Source organism: Oncorhynchus tshawytscha, linkage group LG18, assembly GCF_018296145.1.
Source record: "Oncorhynchus tshawytscha isolate Ot180627B linkage group LG18, Otsh_v2.0, whole genome shotgun sequence".
NCBI classification, from domain to species: Eukaryota; Metazoa; Chordata; class Actinopteri; order Salmoniformes; family Salmonidae; genus Oncorhynchus; species Oncorhynchus tshawytscha.
In genome coordinates this window covers 2,989,012-2,997,653 of record NC_056446.1, presented here as the reverse complement: position 1 = coordinate 2,997,653, position 8,642 = coordinate 2,989,012, and the positions used below count along the sequence as shown (strand labels likewise).

General features: G+C 43.2%; 1 protein-coding gene across 1 annotated transcript in view; it reads left to right on the top strand.

Moving 5' to 3' along the window:
• Positions 1 to 8,642, top strand: part of LOC112219756 — a 466,516-nt gene that overhangs the window by 223,742 nt on the left and 234,132 nt on the right. The gene's annotated exons all lie outside the window — the stretch shown is intronic.

Genomic DNA, 8,642 nt, shown 5'->3' with positions numbered 1-8,642 from the left:
GAACTCGCCGTGTAGTTTTTACCAACAGGGGGGAAAAAGGAAGGAAGATCATTTTTTTTTAAAGGAAGGAAGATGCTTGCAGAGCCAAAAGGCTACCAGTGCAAGTCATTTATTACAATGATTTTTATTAGTTTGCTGCATAGGCCGTTATCAATAAAACGTCACAATACAGTGCATAGATTTCGATATGGGGCTGTGGGGAGCAAGGAGCCCCCTGATCTGCGAAAACCATTTTCAAGCATTGGCGGTCTGGCAATTCTGGCAAATGCCAGAAGGGCCGGACCATCTTCTATTAAGGTGGGCTGGTCAAAAATATATATAAAAAAACGTTAATTCACATCTTTTCCAAGATGGCATAGCAGTTCAGACGTCTTTTGTCCTCGTCTTGTCCCATATATATATATTTTATATATATATATATTTACAACTTTTTTTCACATACCTTTTTATATATATTTTTTAATTTTCCATAAACTCATCTCCAAAACACTCTCCTGCAACCCGCCTCACCAATTTATATTTATAAAAAAAGTATTATTTACCTCAAATCTGTAATCCTCCAAGAAGCTAGCCAGAAACTAGCCCGGAGCTAGCCAGAAGCTAGCCAGAAGCTAGCCAGAAGCTAATCCAGAAGCTAATCAGAAGCTAATCAAAAGCTAATCAAAAGCTAGTTAGCTTCTTTACTGGCTAATCGTTAGTATTCAGCTAACCACGGTTTGTGGTCATCAGCTATCCTTTAGCTCGAAAATCTATTGCCAGTTTTGTACTGCGCAGCGCAGCTCGGAACGTAACCTACCGGACCAATTTTTCTCTCCATGTCCCTGGATTTCATCCGCTAACTCTGGACATTCATACCTGGATCTCACAGCTAGCTAGCTGCTATCCGTGTGACTATCGGCTTTCGTCGATTCCGGAGCAAACATCAATTATTCCGGAGCTAGCCAGCTGAAGAGTTCCATCAATCACTCCTGGGCTACAATCACCTATCCGGACCCGTTTTACTGCCTACGCGGAGCCCCACCGGGCCTTCACAACTGGACTGCCGACATTATCTACCCGAAGGAGTTATCCGGCTGGCTCCTCCATCGCGACGTTACCTGAACGCCCATCTGCGGCCCGCTAACCGTTAGCTGTCTTATCGGCTGCTATCTGAATAGACAATCGGACAATTTATTTATTTTTATTATTTATTTTTTTATTTTTTTCTTCTTGGGCCTCTATAACTATATCTATTGGTTTTTTTTTTTTGTTGTGTGATTTGGATTAATCCCCTCTACCACACGGAACCCCACTAATCTACTGACGGAACGCAAGAGGTGGCTAATAACAGACCTCCATCCTATGCTAGCTTGCTACCGATGGCCTGGCTAGCTGTCTAAATCGCCGTGACCCCCAACCAACCTCTCTACTCACTGGACCCTTTTGATCACTCGACTAAGCATGCCTCTCCTTAATGTCAATATGCCTTGTCCATTGCTGTTCTGGTTAGTGTTTATTGGCTTATTTCACTGTAGAGCCTCTAGTCCTGCTCACTATACCTTATCCAACCTATTAGTTCCACCACCCACACATGCAATGACATCTCCTGGTTTCAATGATGTTTCTAGAGACAATATCTCTCTCTTCATCACTCAATACCTAGGTTTACCCCCACTGTCTTCACATCCTACCATACCTTTGTCTGTACATTATACCTTGATGCTATTTTATCGCCCCCAGAAACCTCCTTTTACTCTCTGTTCCAGACGTTCTAGACGACCAATTCTTATTGCTTTTAGCCGTACCCTTATTTTACTCCTCCTCTGTTTCTCTGGCGATGTAGAGGTGAATCCAGGCCCTGCAGTGCCTAGCTCCACTCCTATTCCCCAGGTGCTCTCTTTTGACGACTTCTGTAACCGTAATAGCCTTGGTTTCATGCATGTTAACATTAGAAGCCTCCTCCCTAAGTTTGTTCTATTCACTGCTTTAGGACACTCTGCCAACCCGGATGTTCTAGCTGTGTCTGAATCCTGGCTTAGGAAGACCACCAAAAATTCTGAAATTTTAATCCCAAACTACAACATTTTCAGACAAGATAGAACTGCCAAAGGGGGCGGTGTTGCAATCTACTGCAAAGATAGCCTGCAGAGTTCTGTCCTACTATCCAGGTCTGTACCCAAACAATTTGAACTTCTACTTTTAAAAATCCACCTCTCTAAAAACAAGTCTCTCACCGTTGCCGCATGTTATAGACCACCATCTGCCCCCAGCTGTGCTCTGGACTCCATATGTGAACTGATTGCCCCCCATCTATCTTCAGAGCTCATGCTGCTAGGTGACCTAAACTGGAACATGCTTAACACCACAGCGATCCTACAATCTAAACTTGATGCCCTCAAACTCACACAAATTATCAATGAACCTACCAGGTACCTCCCCAAAGCCTTAAACACGGGCACCCTCATAGATATCATCCTAACCAACTTGCCCTCTAAATACACCTCTGCTGTCTTCAACCAAGATCTCAGCGATCACTGCCTGCATCCGTAATGGGTCAGCGGTCAAACGACCTCCACTCATCACTGTCAAACGCTCCCTGAAACACTTCAGCGAGCAGGCCTTTCTAATCGACCTGGCCGGGGTATCCTGGAAGGATATTGATCTCATCCCGTCAGTAGAGGATGCCTGGATATTTTTTTAAATGCCTTCCTAACCATCTTAAATAAACATGCCCCATTCAAGAAATTTAGAACCAGGAACAGATATAGCCCTGGGTTCTCCCCAGACCTGACTGCCCTTAACCAACACAAAAACATCCTATTGCGTTCTGCATTAGCATCGAACAGCCCCGTGATATGCATCTGTTCAGGGAAGCTAGAAACCATTATACACAGGCAGTTAGAAGCTAAGGCTAGCTTTTTCAAGCAGAAATTTGCTTCCTGCAACACTAACTCAAAAAGTTCTGGGACACTGTAAAGTCCATGGAGAATAAGAACACCTCCTCCCAGCTGCCCACTGCACTGAAGATAGGAAACACTGTCACCACTGATAAATCCACCATAATTGAGAATTTCAATAAGCATTTTTCTACGGCTGGCCATGCTTTCCACCTGGCCACTCCTACCCCAGTCAACAGCACTGCACCCCCCACAGCACCCCCACAGCAGCTCTTGCTGCTGGTGAGTCTCTGATCCACCTCTACGCAGACGACACCATTCTGTATACTTCTGGCCCTTCTTTGGACACTGTGTTAACAACCCTCCAGGCAAGCTTCAATGCCATACAACTCTCCTTCCGTGGCCTCCAATTGCTCTTAAATACAAGTACAACTAAATGCATGCTCTTCAACCGATCGCTACCTGCACCTGCCCGCCTGTCCAACATCACTACTCTGGACGGCTCTGACTTAGAATACGTGGACAACTACAAATACTTAGGTGTCTGGTTAGACTGTAAACTCTCCTTCCAGACCCATATCAAACATCTCCAATCCAAAGTTAAATCTAGAATTGGCTTCCTATTTCGCAACAAAGCATCCTTCACTCATGTTGCCAAACATACCCTTGTAAAACTGACCATCCTACCAATCCTCGACTTTGGCCATGTCATTTACAAAATAGCCTCCAATACCATAATCAACAAATTGGATGCAGTTTATCACGGTGCAATCCGTTTTGTCACCAAAGCCCCATATACTACCCACCATTGCGACCTGTACGCTCTCGTTGGCTGGCCCTCGCTTCATACTCGTCGCCAAACCCACTGGCTCCATGTCATCTACAAGACCCTGCTAGGTAAAGTCCCCCCTTATCTCAGCTTGCTGGTCACCATAGCATCTCCCACCTGTAGCACACGCTCCAGCAGGTATATCTCTCTAGTCACCCCCAAAACCAATTCTTTCTTTGGCCGCCTCTCCTTCCAGTTCTCTGCTGCCAATGACTGGAACGAACTACAAAAATCTCTGAAACTGGAAACACTTATCTCCCTCACTAGCTTTAAGCACCAACTGTCAGAGCAGCTCACAGATTACTGCACCTGTACATAGCCCACCTATAATTTAGCCCAAACAACTACCTCTTCCCTACTGTATTTTATTATTTTATTATTTATTATTATTTTTATTTCTACTTTGCACATTCTTCCATTGCAAATCTACCATTCCAGTGTTTTACTTGCTATATTGTATTTACTTTGCCACCATGGCCTTTTTTTGCCTTTACTTCCCTTATCTCACCTCATTTGCTCACATTGTATATAGACTTGTTTATACTGTATTATTGACTGTCTGTTTGTTTTACTCCATGTGTAACTCTGTGTCGTTGTATGTGTATAACTGCTTTGCTTTATCTTGGCCAGGTCGCAATTGTAAATGAGAACTTGTTCTCAACTTGCCTACCTGGTTAAATAAAGGTGAAATAAAATATACAAATTTTTAAAGTAAAACACCCATCATCAAAGAGAATGAAACCCGCTCTGATTCTGCCAGTCACTCAGTCAAAACCGGAAAATGGAAAGGTGATGCCTAATAAGTTAGAGACCAAAAAAGTGCTTGAGGCTGATGCTGCTAAATGTGTGAAATTAACTGACTTATTTGCTAAAATGTCTGGTTCTGCTGGTTCGAGTGCTTTTTATGTCTGTGACAAATGACAGATCATCTTCTGTGGTGCAGTCGGGGTAGGAAGAAAACCACAGAGAAAGACACACTCATGCACAATGACACAGATCATGTAGCCTACTACTACTAGTTCAAATGTATTTGTCACATACACATGGTTAGCAGATGTTAATGCGAGTGTAGCAAAATGCTTGTGCTTCTAGTTCCGACAATGCAGTAATAACCAACGAGTAATCTAACCTAACAATTCCAAAACTACTACCTTATACACACAAGTGTAAAGGGATAAAGAATATGTACATAAAGATATATGAATGAGTGATGGTACAGAACGGCATAGGTAAGATGCAGTAGATGGTATTGAGTACAGTATATACATATGAGATGAGTAATGTAGGGTATGTAAACAAAGTGGCATAGTTTAAAGTGGCTAGTGATACATGTATTACATAAAAATGCAGTAGATGATATAGAGTACAGTATATACATATACATATGAGATGAGTAATGTAGGGTATTAAGTAGCATTGTCTAAAGTGGCTAGTGATATATTTTACATCAATTTTCATCAATTCCCATTATTAAAGTAGTTGAGTTGAGTCAGTGTGTTGGCAGCAGCCACTCAATGTTAGTGGTGGCTGTTTAACAGTCTGATGGCCTTGAGATAGAAGCTGTTTTTCAGCCTCTCGGTCCCTGCTTTGAGGCACCTGTACTGACCTCGCCTTCTGGATGATTGCTGGATGAACAGGCAGTGGCTCGGGTGGTTGTTGTTCTTGATGATCTTTATGGCCTTCCTGTGACATCGGGTGGTGTAGGTGTCCTGGAGGGCATTTGCAGACCTCATTACCTGTGCAGACCTGATTACCTGCGTTGTGCAGACCTCTGGAGAGCCTTACGGTTGTGGGCGGAGCAGTTGCCATACCAGACGGTGATACAGCCCGACAGGATGCTCTCGATTGTGCATCTGTAGAAGTTTGTGAGTGCTTTTGGTGACAAGCCAAATTTCTTCAGCCTCCTGAGGTTGAAGAGGCGCTGCTGCGCCTTCTTCACAATGCTGTCTGTGTGGGTGGACCAATTCAGTTTGTCCGTGATGTGTACGCCGAGGAACTTAAAACTTACTACCCTCTCCACTACTGTCCCATCCATGTCCCATCCATGTGGATATGGGGGTGCTCCCTCTGCTGTTTCCTGAAGCCCAATATTTTGGCGGTATATTGTATGAAATATACACAGTGTAAAAAATTTAAGAACACCTGCTCTTTCTATGACATAGACTGACCAGTTGAATACAGGTGAAAGCTATGATCCCTTATTGCTGTCACTTGTTAAATCCACTTCAATTAGTGTAGATGAAAGGGAGGAGCAGTGTCGATTTTAGTTTATAAATCTTGGTGAGGCAAAAAAAAAATGTGGTATGCATGCCAGCAAAGCAACAACACTAAACAATACATTAATTTCACTATAACGGTGACAAACGGTGCCCACAAAATGTTAGGGCCTACATAAAGCTGTCCCAACAGCAGAGTCCCACAGCCGTCCCAACACCTTACCACTGCTACAGTTCATTCAGCCACATTTACTGTCTTTTAGAAAAACATAGCTGATATGGCTGACTTGCTTAAACAAATGTGATTTCTACTGACAATTGAGGTGTACAAACTATGGCATAAGGGAACGACAAGTGGATAAGAGGCAATCCGTCATTTAGATTAAGACGTTAATGAGCGAGAGATGACGGACGTAGTCAATATAACTATTTGTTCAGCAGTTTTGAAATGTACAGCGACAGAATTCAGAACATGGGCCGTTCTTACATATAAACAGACAATGAAAGCTCTTACAATATTCACTGATTGCATTTCTCTAAAACTAGTTATTGGCAAACAAACACACACTGGCCACGAACAATGGGTTTACAATACCACGTTGGTGAAAATAGACCCAAATTATTAGGGTGAGGCACATGGGCTACTAACTGCTTACTACACAACATACACTTAGTATTACTTTAGCTACAGTATACATACAGTGGGAAGAAAAACTATGTGAACCCTTTGGAATTACCTGGATTTATGTAGAAATTGGTCATAACATTTGATCTGATCTTCATCTAAGTCACAACAATAGACAAACACAGTCTGCTTTAACTAATAACACACACAAAATTATACGTTGTAATGTCTTTGTTGAACACACTGTGTAAACATTCACAGTGGAGGGTGGGAAAAGTATGTGAACCCTGGATTTAATAACTGGTTGACCTTTCTTTGGCAGCAATAACCTCAACCAAATGTTTTCTGTAGTTGCGGATCAGACCTGCACAACGGCCAAGAGGAATTTTGGACCATTCCTCTTTACAAAACTGTTTCAGTTAAGCAATATTCTTGGGATGTCTGGTGTGAACCGCTCTATTGAGGTCATGCCACAGCATCTCAATCGGATTGAGGTCAGGACTGACTGGGCCACTCCAGAAGGCATATTTTGGCTCTCATTCAGACAAATGAGAAATACGTTCACTCAGGCTATCCAGAAGGCCAGACTTAGTTACTTTAAGGAGCATTTCTCTCTCTGTGGGTCTAACCCCAAGCAGTTCTGTGAAACGGTTAAAGACCTGGAGAATAAACCCTCCTCCTCACAGCTGCTGTTGATGTTGTGGTTGTTACTGTAAGGTAGCACATGGCTGAGCTCTTTAATCACCACTTAATTAAGTCAGGATTTACATTTGACTCAGCCATGCCTCCTTGCCCATCCAACATTTCCTCATCTCCCAACCCTTCTAATGTGACTAGCCCCTATGCTCCTCCCTCCCTGCAGGCGGTCACTGAGTCCGAGTTGCTAAATGAGCCCCTTAAACTTGACTCCAAAAACAATATGGGTTTAGACCCTTTCTTCTGTAAGGTTGCTGCCCCTATCATCGCCAAGCCTATCTTTGAACTTTTTAACATGTGTCTCCTCCCTGGGGAGGTTCCCATTGCTTGGAAGGCAGCCACGATGCGTCCTTTTTTAAAAAGGGAGATCAAGCTGAATCTAACAGTTATAGGCCAATTTCTATTTCGCTATGTTTATCAAAAGTGTTGGAAAAACTTGTCAATAATCATGTGACTGGCTTTCTTGATGTCTATAGTATTCTCTCTGGTGTGCAATCTGGTTTCCGCTCAGTTTATGGATGTGTCACTGCAACCTTAAAGGTCCTCAATGATGTCACCATTGCCCTCGAGTCTAAACAATGTTGAGCTGCTATTTTTATTGGCTTCGCCAAAGCTTTTGATATGGTAGACCATTCTATTCTTGTGGACAGGCTAAGGAGTATTGCTGTCTTTGAGGGGGTCTTTGGCCTGGTTTCCTAACTACCTCTCTCAAAGAGTGCAGTGTATAAAGTCAGAATATATTCTGTCTCAGTCACTGCCTGTCAACAAGGGAGTACCCCAAGGCTCGATCCTAGGTCCCTTGCTCTTCTCAATTTACATCAACATCATAGCTCAGGCAGTAGGAAGCTCTCATCCATTTAAACTAAGGTCAGAACGTGACAAGGGTGCTCTCGAGCGGCTAGATGTTCTTTACCATTTGGCCAACAGATTTGCCACCAATGCTCCTTATAGGACACATCACTGCACTCTATAATCCTCTGTAAACTGGTCATCTCTGTATACACGTCGCAAGACCCACTGGTTAATGCTTTTTTCTAAAGCCCTCTTAGGCCTCACTCCCCCCTATCTGAGATACCTACTGCAGCCCTCATCCTCCACATACAACACCCGTTCTGCCAGTCACATTCTGTTAAAGGTCCCCAAAGCACACACATCCCTGAATCAGTCCTCTTTTCAGTTCGCTGCGACTGGAACGAGCTGCAACAAAAACTCAAACTGGACAGTTGTATCTCCATCTCTTCATTCAAAGACTCAATCATGGACACTCTTACTGACAGTTGTGACTGCTTCGCGTGATGTATTGTTGTCTCTGCTTTCTTGCCCTTCATGCTGTTAATCTTGCCAAATAATGTTTGTACCATGTTTTGTGCTGCTACCATGTTGTTGTCATGTTATGTTGC